We start from the raw sequence: 13334 nt of genomic DNA on the forward strand, positions 1-13334 counted from the left end.
GCCTTCCAGGGCCACAGTGTTTGCTGACTACTGCTTCTCCTTCAGCGATACCCTTGACACACTGCCAAGCAGAGCCTTACTGGGCTGGCCTGGTTGCGTATCCACCATAGTAGCTTCATAGTAGCTTGAACCGTGCTGGAAAAGACGGTCTGAGCCAACACAGTACGGTTTGGGTCGGCACGATAGTGTGGGATAGACAGCTGACCTAGAGCTGGGAAGCCAGTTGTGTGGCTGTGTGGCCTGTCTGGCCGATCAATGGCCTTAATGGCCAAGGTCCATAAAGATGACGGCCTCCATGTACTTACCACAAGCACCTCATTTGGTAAGATCACGGTATTGTACAGTGTTCTCCTTTAGTCTTTTTTTGTATTGGCATTGGCACAGTATACATGATCCCAATTCTAGCTCCAATTTGAAAAAAACTAAAAGTAGATTGTGCTGATTTATAGGCACATTGAACCATTGCGCGCGGTAGTTTAAAGTCTGTGGATAGTGCTCAAATGATGATGTCATATCTGCATTCCTCCATATATTTTTACACCTTCGCCATTGTCCGGGAAGCAGAACAGCAACCCTCCAGTCTCCAGGAGTGCAGTTGAAGACACCTGCTGTAAACTATAGTCACTTTCAGATAGATTGCACCGCACAAAGAATCCCCAAAGCAATTATAACATCCAACGGAACAGTGTGGGAAAGTGCTCCATTGATTAACCCATTACAGTCTAAGCCCTGTCTAAGCCGGGGGAGAAGGTCATACTAAGGATCATTTTGCTATTAGATTTTTTATTTGAATACAGGGACGGAACCAAATGTCAGGGCAATGTCTTTCTACCGTAACACCGGCGCATTGCCCCGTCCAAGCCATGGGATGCATCCCAAATGGCACCCTTTGCTCTATATAGTGTACTACTTTTGACCAGAGCACCTATGTAGGGCATAGGGTTCCATTTGGGATCCCGCCATGGTGTTACAGTGAAAAATAGGCCTCATTACAGACCTGTGGAGTGTGGGACCTATTTATCAGCTGTGGCAAAGTAGGCCAGCAGAACTGTCTGGCTACATCCCAAATGGCACCCTATTCCATATGTAGTAGCACCTTATTCCCTATGTAGTGCCCTGGTCAAAGGTATTGCACTACATAGGGAATAAGGTGCAATTTGGGACGCACACCCTTTCTGGCACAGCAAGAAAAGGAGCTGGAGATTAATTTGCTGATTCAGCTTCAATAAAGACCCAGCAGAGATCCCTCATCATGTGCTTAACAGGGTTTTCCCCACTCTGTAATTATTCCTATAAACGTCCCAGCAGCTGTTTTAGGTACAGCAGAAAAGGACTTCTGTCTGAAGTGCATGCGTGTGCGTGCGTGAGGTTTTAGCTTTTAGCAGCAGGCAATAAAAGGGCCACCCAAAGCCGAGGTCCTTAATAAGCAGTGGTTGTCAGGGGGCTGGTGCTATCCGGGATCCTTAGGACGTCCCTAACCTTAACCCCTACCCCTACCCAAACCTTAACTTTAACAATAACATTAACCCTTGCCTTAACTATTTAAATTTAAACTTGAATAGGTTGACGTCAGATCCCGTTTAGACTAGTAGCACCAGGGACAGGTTGAGGTCAGGCCATAGGGTCGCAGGAAGACATGAAAGGCTGTGAGAAACACCCTGCAGATTCTGAGCTTGTTTCACATCAACTGGAGACTGCAGACTGACTGATCTACAAATCACCTTGCATCCTAAATAACTAGTCATTATGATTTGTAGATCAGTCAGTCACAATTACCCACAATGCACCACAGATGTAATGCTATCGAACATAGTCTCTGTTTATCGATTTCATCCCATTTGAAACAAACTACAACTTACAAAGGCTTTATAGGGCATTAGGAAAGTCTTCATCATTTTCTATGGCGATACCGGTAGCAATTGACTGTTCTGTCTGAGGAAGACTTTTGTGGGTGTGTGTGTGTGTGTGCTTGTGTGAGTGCGTGCAGGTGTGTGTGGCAGAGGAAAAATATATACACTACCGTTCAAAAGTTTGGGGTCACTTAGAAATGTTCTTGTTTTCGAAAGAAAAGCAATTTTTTTGTCCATTAAAATAACATCAAATTGATCAGAAATGCAGTGTAGACATTGTTAATGTTGTAAATGGCTATTGTAGCTGGAAACGGCGTACAGAGGACTTTCTTCTGAAACTCTTCAGTCTATTTTTGTTCTGAGAAATGAAGGCTATTCCATGCGAGAAATTGCCAAGAAACTGAAGATCTCATACAACGCTGTGTACTACTCCCTTCACAGAACAGCGCAAACTGGCTCTAGCCAGAATAGAAAGAGGAGTGGGAGGCCCCGGTGCACAACTGAGCAAGAAGACAAATACATTAGTGTGTCTAGTTTGAGAAACAGACGCCTCACAGGTCCTCAACTGGCAGTTTCATTAAATAGTACCCGCAAAACACCAGTCTCAACGTCAACAGTGAGGAGGCGACTCCGGGATGCTGACCTTCTAGGCAGAGTTGCAAAGAAAAAGCCATATATCAGACTGGCCAATAAAAAGAAAAAGATTAAGATGGGCAAAAGAACACAGACACTGGACAGAGGAAGATTGGAAAAAAGTGTTATGGACAGACGAATCGAAGTTTGAGGTGTCGGATCACAAAGAAGAACATTTGTGAGATGCAGACCAAATGAAAAGATGCTGGAGGAGTGCTTGATGCCATCTGTCAAGCATGGTGGAGGCAATGTGATGGTCTGGGGGTGCTTTGGTGGTGGTAAAGTGGGAGATTTGTACAGGGTAAAAGGGATCTTGAAGAAGGAAGGCTATCACTCCATTTTGCAACGTCTTGCCATACCCTGTGGACGGCACTTGATTGGAGCCAACTTCCTCCTACAACAGGACAATGACCCAAAGCACAGCTCCAAACTATGCAAGAACTATTTAGGGAAGAAGCAGTCAGCTGGTATTCTGTCTATAATGGAGTGGTCAGCACAGTCACCGGATCTCAACCCTACTGAGCTGTTGTGGGAGCAGCTTGACCGTATGGTACGTAAGAAGTGCCCATCAAGCCAATCCAACTTGTGGGAGGTGCTTCAGGAAGCATGGGGTGAAATCTCTTCAGATTACCTCAACAAATTGACAACTAGAATGCCAAAGGTCTGCAAGGCTGTAATTGCTGCAAATGGAGGATTCTTTGACGAAAGCAAAGTTTGAAGGACACAATAATTATTTCTATTAAAAATCATTATTTCTAACCTTGTCAATGACTACATTTCCTATGCATTTTGCTATATTTCCTATTCAAACTAATTTCATGTATGTTTTCATGGAAAACAAGGACATTTCTAAGTGACCCCAAACTTTTGAACGGTAGTGTATATATTTCAATACAAAATACCTTTACCCCAGAGTGGCCTTATGCTGATTGTAACCATCAGTATTGGATATTACATGTAACCATCAGTATTGGATATTACATGTAACCATCAGTATTGGATATTACATGTAACCATCAGTATTGGATATTACATGTAACCATCAGTATTGGATATTACATGTAACCATCAGTATTGGATATTACATGTAACCATCAGTATTGGATATTACATGTAACCATCAGTATTGGATATTACATGTAACCATCAGTATTGGATATTACATGTAACCATCAGTATTGGATATTACATGTAACCATCAGTATTGGATATTACATGTAACCATCAGTATTGGATATTACATGTAACCATCAGTATTGGATATTGCATGTAACCATCCGTATTGGATATTGCATGTAACCATCCGTATTGGATATTGCATGTAACCATCCGTATTGGATATTGCATGTAACCATCAGTATTGGATATTGCATGTAACCATCAGTATTGGATATTGCATGTAACCATCCGTATTGGATATTACATGTAACCATCCGTATTGGATATTGCATGTAACCATCAGTATTGGATATTGCATGTAACCATCAGTATTGGATATTACATGTAACCATCCGTATTGGATATTACAGTGCATACCAGAGAGGATGATAATAGTCTTGGTTAGCTACAACACATGAAACAACAGTGGCAGGAAGATAATATGGGGGTGTGTATATGATGCCTGGTTTGGCACGTAACACGGCAACAAGCTATTTGGAAGCCTTCCCTCTTCCCAGAGTGCTTGTGTCATGTCCTACATAAATCAGGAGTGGGATGACGTATGATTTACCTGTTTGTGTCATTTCTGGAAAGTATGTATTAACCTGTCAATGGCACTTTAAACACTGATCTAAGGTTTTGAGTTAGTCAGGTTTTAGGAAGGTAAATTGATCCTAGATCTGTGCCTAAGGGCACCTTCTACCTGGAGGTATAAATCATATGTGTGTTCTCCTCAGTAGCCCTCCAGGGAACCTCTTCTCAGTAAAGCCTGGCTACTTCTAGGAAGAATCCACACATACTAATTTCAATGTTTAACTCTCTCTTTCCCTCCTCCCTATCCCCATCTCACCCTTCTCTCTTTCTATTACTCTTCCCCCTCTCTCTCCCCATACCTCCCGCTCTCTTCCTCTCTCCCCTCTCTCTCTACCAACTCTCTCTCTCTCCCAGGACCCTGGAGGAGGCCGCACTAGTGGCAAAGGACACTGTTGTGTGTGGCTTTGCAACGAAAACAGGGCCTGGTGCCTGTGTGTCTGGCGGGGCTGGGGCCCCCGAGAGCTGGAGCTCTTCTACCAGTCCTACGAGGATCTGGGGAGGCTGGAGACTAGTATGAGGAAAAGAAGGTAGCCGTTGTACGGCACCGGCCGCAGTGGCCCAGGCAGGGGCTAGCAGTCACAGAATCACAGCTCTCTGTGTGAGAGCGGGAGGGAGGGAGAAGGAGGGGGAGATAGAGAGTGTGTGTGTGTGTAGAGAGAACTCGGCCAGGGGGAATACACACTCACAGGCCCCCAGTGTTCAGGTGACGGGGAGAGGAGAAGAGAGGGAGAGGAGAGGAGGGGTGAGGGAGATGGGGAAGCAGAAGAGAGGACAGGACAGGAGAGATTGGGAGATGTTGACAGGAGACACAGGGAAGGGGGAAGGATGCCTCACCCTGTCTCAGCTTGGGCCCAAACCCCCAGGGACCCAGTCAAAAGCCCCTGTGTGCCCCCAACACACCCCACACTTCCCCCTCTGGTGCCCCCCAACACACCCCACACTTCCCCCTCTGGAGCATCACTAAGATGGACTGACCACCAGTTAAACCTGAACCTGAGGAAAAGTAGTGCACATTCCCTACATAGACAGGGAATAGGAAAGCCATTTGGGACACACCCTGAGTGTTGATACCAGCATGGGAGGTTTTTCTAACTTCACTGCTGTGTTAGTGAGATGGTGTTAATTTATGGTGTAATATCTTAAAATCCTCTTCAGTGTAAATAGACTGTATTGTGTATATACTGTACGACCGTGAATAAACTTCTCATAATAGTAGAAGTCTGTGTTGAATGGAAGCTTTATTAACCTCTTATCAAACCTGCCTGCTGTGTCTATCAAATGTAAGAGAGTTGCCTGCACCCCTCCTCTCTTTTTCAACCGACCCTCTCCCCTCATTCAGGGAAGACATAAGGGAAGGAGGGAAGCTTCTGGGCAGATTGAGAGAAGGATAAAGAGGGAGAGAGGGAGGGGTACAGGGGGCACGTTGAGAGGGGAACGGGGGTAGGTAGGTAGAGCGAGGGATACGTGTAGAGAGAGAGCGGTAGGGGGCAGGTAAGTTCTCCAACACAGCCCTGCTATAACCTGACCCTGACCGCTGATGTGGAATGATGGATGGATGAAAGGAGGGAGGGAAGGGATGATGGATTAATGAAGGGAGCGATGACAGGGGCCCCTCCTGGAGGGAGGAATACAGGGAGTTTGGACCATACTATGACACAAGCTGACAGGTATCATACACACACACACACACACACACACACAAAACATTGAACCTATACAAACACACACCATTGAACCTTTACACACACACACACACACAAAACATTGAACCTACACAAACACACACAGTGCGCCAACTCTGGACAGCATGTATGCATAGTGTGGTAAATGCAACCTCCTAGAAAACAATATTATTTGAAAACCAATTAAGCATATCAGCTCAGGAATCTAACCCAGATCAAATCTCTTAACGTACTGAATAAAGCATCACGGATCAGCAAGAGGCTGTACCTTACTGGCTTTCTCACATCAGAGCGATCCAGTGACCCTGGCCTGAACAGAAGCTACAGTACTGATGGAGGTTTTCTTGGATTTGCTCGCGAAAGCATCTCGTAAACAAGGTGACAGAGTCTCTGCCAAGGGTTTACTTAAATCAAAACATGGTGGCACAGAGAAAAACATGAATGTTGCACTCAAATCTCGGGGTGTCGTCATGCAACCTCTGGCCCCGTATACACGCAGCCCATAACACGTCTGACATAGCGGTGATAATACAACCAAGAGTTTTTCTGTACAAAATTGCAACCGCTGTGGCGACAGCACACAATTGTGTGAAAAGTTTTATGCAGGCAAACTCTCCGCTGTATCACTAAAATATCCATTGCATCCCAACCATTGTGTCAAATGTGTTGTTCATCAGTTGTGCAACCTCAGTGTGTATGGGCCTCTGAGCTTAACCGTAGCCTATGGTTTGCTCCAACACATCTCTTCCCCTAACAGATGACCCCATAAGCACCTTATAACCTACCTCTACTAAACCACTTTAACTCTTGCTTTGCTTTTAAATGTGTCCTGGACTCAGTCACTCATAAAGTGCAATCTAGATCAGGCTTTTTAGTAGCCTACAGAATGGGCCGATTGTGCGCCACCCTATGGGACTCCCGGTCACGGCCGGTTGTGACACAGCTTGGGCTCAAACCTGGGTCTGTAGTGACGCCTCAAGCCCTGCGATGCAGTGCCTTAGACCGCTGCGCCACTCGTGAGGCCACATTGCTAGTATTTTAACCTGGGTTAAATGAAATAAAATCGAATTTTATTTGTCACATTCGCCGAATACAACCTTACCGTTAAATGCTTACTTACAAGCCCTTAACCAACAATGCAGTTTTAAGAAAATATAGTTAAGAAAATATTTACAAAATAAATAAACTAAAGTCAATGTAAATAGTCCGGGTGGCCATTTGATTCATTGTTAAGCAGTCTTATGGCTTGGGGGTAGAAGCTGTTAAGGAGCCTTTTGGACCTAGACTTGGCGCTCCGATACCACTTGCCGTGCGGTAGCAGAGAGAACAGTCTATGACTTGGGTGACTGGAGTCTTTGACAATTTTTTGGGCTTTCCTCTGACACCGCCTGGTATAGAGGTCCTGGATGGCAGGAAGCTCGGCCCCAGTGATGTACTGGGCTGTACGCACTACCCTCTGTAGCGCCTTACGGTCGGATGCCGTAAGGGCTTATGTTAAGGATAGCAACAACAGAATTAACGGGGTATGTGGACATCCCCTGGCCTACATAAAGTTACAACCCCTGCCACAAACTGTTGAGGAATAACAAACGTTAACTTTTTAAATGGGAAAGATTGGCACCATCTAATTACATGAAATGTTGGGAACCCTTCAACATGGATCAGTTTGTCAGGTAGTCAGACAGAAGAGGGCAGTGTAGAATCCTATACTGATCTGATCTCCAGTCAGTCACACAGCTCTACTTCTGAATGAAATACACATGGGTCATGCTCATTAGGGCACACCGTGCACAGCAAAACATTTCAAAACTCATTGCAACGGAAAACAAAAATGAGCATTTCAGTTCGAGGTAATACCTCCCTGTTTCACTCCGTTTCCGGGTGTTTTCTTCTGTTTCTTCCAGATCAGTTTTGCCTTTTCAGATCACAATGAATAAGACTCAGCACTCCTTCTCTGAGACGCTTTGGGGCCGATTCTGACCCAAGTTAAGGGCGTGTAAATGGAACGTAATTCCCTTTTCTGCACTGTTCTCTCTCTGCGTATTCAGACCTTGAATTTAAGCATGAGAATAGCATGCTATTCACCCGCTATTCATTTGGGGTGGAGATCACAGAAAGGAAGGTGTGTTGGAGGTGTCTACAGATACACCGTATTCTGACCTTGACTTAAGTCCCTCATAATTCCACCACATTTACTCGTGAGGAAATCAAGAATAAGGTCGAGCAAACCTGCCAGTTCCAAGAGAAACAGCATCTACTCTATTTTTCCCGATAGAAATAACACCATTCTCCATGCACTTACATTGATAAGAGCTATTGATAAGAGCTAGGTAAAATGAGTAATCCGTTTGGAGAAGGAGATTGTAAATTCACATAGCAATTGTTTTAGATGATTTTTCCTTATGATCCCTGGAGACGAATGTGAAACCAGTCATATGGAAGCAAACTAAAAATCATATCAACATGACATGTATTGCAGCCCCTTTTCCACAGTGAAGTAGTCTATAAATAACTGTTCCATTATTCAGAATTTTAATTGTGTGCCCTCATAATTTGCGTGGATGAAATTCGTAGACCCGAGCTACAGGCTTCTGTAGGGCTGAACCTGCCTAGTAGATGTGTGTGCTTTAGACTGTTTTAATTATATATTCTGGCTTTTCTCCATTTTATTTTACAATTTGTATCATGTTAAATATTAGCCACTATAGGCAGCCACCGACAGTAATACCCACATACCTATTTTTAAATCTACCAGTTTCAAGTTGATGCTGAAACAGAGAAATATGCATAGATGACTTTTTCATTGATCCCTATATTCTGAACATGTTCTCTCTATGTTTTCTAGTGAGTCCGTCGTCAAAATTCGAATTAAAGGTACACCGTATTTAAAGGGATGGCTTAAAATAAATGACTGAAAACCCTATTGAATGAAAACTCCACGCCAAAATCTGTTGGCTCGCAAGTAGGAGGATTCTCAGTGGATTCATTAAATGTATTCAGCGCGTGGAAGGGAACCACTCCTGCAAAGCCCGTTACGCACCTGCATAAGGTAAATCTGAATACCAACTACTGAGAAGTACGTAGGAAAGGCGTGCGTAGGAAAAGCGTACATTTCCTAAGTTGGAATCGGCCTCTTTGTAAATACTGGCCTTGATCCTTTAAGATATAGAGAAATAGCCTTGGAGAAAGATCACCCTCCCAAAATCCTAACCTAATCTATTAGAGGGAAAAAAACACTAATCTAAACTTAGATCAGTTTCTAAAGTCAACTTTATCCTACTTCAAGACGAGGGAAGGATTGAGGCGTGGACCTAAATATCTGCGTCTCTCCTAGAGTATCCTACAAGTATTTACATCCAACATTGCAGGAGGGAATTTATATAGCTAGACACATAGGTGTTACTTCCCCTCACCTGGAAGGGTACCTTGCACCCTTATAGCAGTCACACTATCTAGCTGTGTACTCTCTCTCTCACACACACACACACACACACACACAAAGTAAGTGTGAGAATACCGCCAAATACATTCCCAATGACCTCAGAAGAGCTGCTATGCGTGCAGCGATGGAAAAGTCATTTAGTACCCTGTATCTCTGATGTGTGGAGCCATCAGCATGTTTTAAATGGTTGAGTCAGTGGTATAGTTGTGGAGTGGAAGGTTTGGCAGTGTGTGTTGATTTCCTATGTCGTGGGGGTGGGACTGTGTGTGTCCGTGTGTGTGTGTGTTCCTATGTGGCGCTAAGCAAAAGGCTAACTGGAGGGGCACGCAAAATTGTTCTCCATTTGAGAGGATTGGCCTGTGCAGAATCACGGATCTACAAATCTTTATGCATCCCTGTAACCACTCATTATGTAATGGAGATGAATGAATCTACACAGCGCTGACTGGAAGGCCCAGCTTGGACATGGCAGTCAGGCTGAAGGGACAAGAAAAGACTGGGTCTGGGGCATGGCTGGGAAAGACTCTCTCTCTCACTCACACACACACACACACACAGGCAGCCTGATGACTGGTTAATGGTTAATAACCTCCAGGTGGTTGCCAGCTCTCTGGGACACAGCCTGCAGGGAGAAAGGACCCAAGCCCGGAGGGAGAAAGGGGGGAGGGGAGGAGGGAGAGGGGGGCAGGAGAGGAGATGGATGTAAAGATAGAGGGAGGAAGGCGAAAGAGGGAGGGATAGATGGAAGGAGAGAGAGGGGGAGAACAGAAAGGAGGAGAAAGACACAGAGGGGGAAGAGAGAATGAAGACTGGTTAGAGGGAAGGGTTTAGGAGAGGAGAGGAAAGGAGAGAATAAGAGGAGTAGAGAGACAATTAGGCAGGGAAAGGAGGAAGAGCGAGAACAAAGATGAGAGAGGGAGGGAGGGAGAGAACAGGGATGAGAGAGGGAGGGAGGGAGAGAACAGGGATGAGAGGGGGAGTGAGGGAGAAAACAGGGATGAGAGAGAGAGAGGGGGAGGGAGGGAGAGAACAGGGATGAGAGAGAGAGGGGGAGGGAGGGAGAGAACAGGGATGAGCGAGAGAGGGAGGGGGGAGGGGGGAGGGAGGGAGAGAACAGGGATGAGAGGGGGGAGTGAGGGAGAAAACAGGGATGAGAGAGAGAGGGGAGGGAGGGAGAGAACAGGGATGAGAGAGAGGGAGGGAGGGAGAGAACAGGGATGAGAGGAGGGAGGGAGGAACAGGGATGGGAGAGAGAGGGAGGGAGAGAACAGGGATGAGAGGGAGGGAACAGGGATGAGAGAGTGAGAGAGAAGGGGAGGGAGAGAACAGGATGAGAGAGAGAGAGGGGGAGGGAGGGAGAAAACAGGGATGAGAGAGAGGGGGGGGAGGGAGGGAGAGAACAGGGATGAGAGAGAGAGAGGGGGGAGGGAGGGAGAAAACAGGGATGAGAGAGAGAGGGGGGGATGGGAGGGAGAGAACAGGGGATGAGAGAGAGAGGGGAGGGAGGGAGAGAACAGGGATGATGGAGAGGGGGGAGGGGGAGGAGGGAGAAAACAGGGATGCGAGAGAGAGGGGAGGGAGGGAGAGAACAGGGATGAGAGAGGGGGAGGGAGGGAGAGAACAGGGATGAGAGAGGGGAGGAGGGAGAGAACAGGGATGAGAGAGGGGGGAGGGAGGGAGAGAACAGGGATGAGAGAGGGGGAGGGAGGGAGAGAACAGGGATGAGAGAGGGGAGGGAGGGAGAGAGAACAGGGATGAGAGAGAGGGGGGAGGGAGAGAACAGGGATGGGAGGGAGGGAGAGAACATGGATGAGAGAGAGAGGGGGGAGGGAGGGAGAGAACAGGGATGATGGAGAGAGCGAGAGAGGGGGAGGGAGGGAGAAAACAGGGATGAGAGAGGGGAGGGGAGGGAGGGAGAAAACAGGGATGAGAGAGAGAGGGGGAGGGAGGGAGAAAACAGGGATGAGAGAGAAGGGGAGGGGAGGGAGGGAGAAAACAGGGATGAGAGAGAGAGGGGGAGGGAGGGAGAGAACAGGGATGAGAGAGAGGGGAGGGAGGGAGAGAACAGGGATGAGAGAGGGGGAGGGAGGGAGAGAACAGGGATGAGAGAGGGGGGAGGGAGGGAGAGAACAGGGATGAGAGAGGGGGAGGGAGGGAGAGAACAGGGATGAGAGAGAGAGAGGGGGAGGGAGAGAACAGGGATGGGAGGGAGGGAGAGAACAGGGATGAGAGAGAGAGAGAGAGAGGGGGGAGGGAGGGAGAAAACAGGGATGAGAGAGAGAGAGAGAAGGGGAGGGGGGGAGGGAGGGAGAAAACAGGGATGAGAGAGAGAGGGAGGGAGGGAGAGAACAGGGATGAGAGAGGGGGAGGGAGGGAGAAAACAGGGATGGGAGAGAGGGGGAGGGAGGGAGAGAACAGGGATGTGAGAGGGGGAGGGAGGGAGAAAACAGGGATGAGAGAGGGGGAGGGAGAAAACAGGGATGGGAGAGAGAGGGGGAGGGAGGGGAGAGAACAGGGATGTGAGAGGGGGAGGGAGGGAGAGAACAGGGATGAGAGAGAGGGGGGAGGGAGAAAACAGGGATGAGAGAGAGAGGGGAGGGAGAGAAACAGGGATGTGAGAGAGAGGGAGGGAGAGAACAGGGATGAGAGGGGGGAGGGAGGGAGAGAACAGGGATAAGAGAGAGAGAGAGGGGGAGGGAGGGAGGGAGAGAACAGGGATGAGAGACAGAGGGGGAGGGAGAAAACAGGGGTGTGAGAGAGAGGGAGGGAGGGAGGGAGAGAACAGGGATGAGAGAGAGAGGGAGGGGGGAGGGATGGAGAGAACAGGGATGAGAGAGAGAGGGAGGGAGGGAGGGAGAGAACAGGGATGAGAGAGAGAGGGGAGGGAGGGAGAGAACAGGGATGGGAGGGAGGGAGGAGGGAGGGAGGGAGAGAACAGGGATGAGAGAGAGAGGGAGGGAGGGAGAGAACAGGGATGAGAGAGAGAGGGGAGGGAGGGAGAGAACAGGGATGGGAGGGAGGGAGGGAGGGAGAGAACAGGGATGAGAGAGTGGAGAGAGGGGGGAGGGAGGAAGAGAACAGGGATGAGAGAGGGAGGGAGAGAACAGGGATGAAAGGGAGGGAGAGAACAGGGATGGGAGAGAGCAAGAGAGGGGGAGGGAGAAAACAGGGATGAGAGAGAGAGAGAGAGAGAGAGAGGGAGGGAGAGAACAGGGATGAGAGAGCAAGAGAGGGGGAGGAGAGAAAACAGGGATGAGAGAGAGAGAGAGAGAGAGAGAGAGGGAGGGAGGGAGAGAACAGGGATAAGAGAGAGAGGGGAGGGACAGAGAGAACAGAGATGAGGGGGGAGGGAGAGAACAGGGATGTGAGAGAGAGGGAGGGAGGGAGGGATAGAACAGGGATGAGAGAGGGGGAGGGAGGGAGAGAACAGGGATGGGAGGGGGAGGGAGAGAACAGGGATGTGAGAGAGGGGAGGGAGGGAGGGAGAGAACAGGGATAAGAGAGAGAGAGGGGGAGGGAGAAAACAGGGATGGAAGAGAGAGGGAGGGGTGAGAGAACAGGGATGAGAGAGAGAGAGGGGGAGGAAGGGAAGAACAGGGATGAGAGAGAGAGAGAGAGGGGGAGGGAGGGGGGAGAACAGGGATGAGAGAGAGAGAGAGAGAGAAGGGGAGGGAGGGGAGAACAGGGATGAGGGAGAGAGAGAGGGGGGAGGGAGGGAGGGAGGGGGAGAACAGGGATGAGGGAGGGGAGGGGGGAGAACAGGGATGAGGGGGGAGGGGGGAGAACAGGGATGAGAGAGAGAGAGGGGGGAGACAGGAGAGAACAGGATGGGAGGGAGGGAGGGAGGGAGAGAACAGGGATGAGAGAGAGGGAGGGGGGAGAACAGGGATGAGAGAGAGGGGGGAGGGAGGGAGAGAACAGGGATGAGAGAGAGGAAGAGGGAGGGAGAGAACAGGGATGGGAGGGAGGGAGAGA

Source organism: Coregonus clupeaformis, unplaced genomic scaffold (assembly GCF_020615455.1).
Source record: "Coregonus clupeaformis isolate EN_2021a unplaced genomic scaffold, ASM2061545v1 scaf0512, whole genome shotgun sequence".
NCBI lineage: Eukaryota > Metazoa > Chordata > Actinopteri > Salmoniformes > Salmonidae > Coregonus > Coregonus clupeaformis.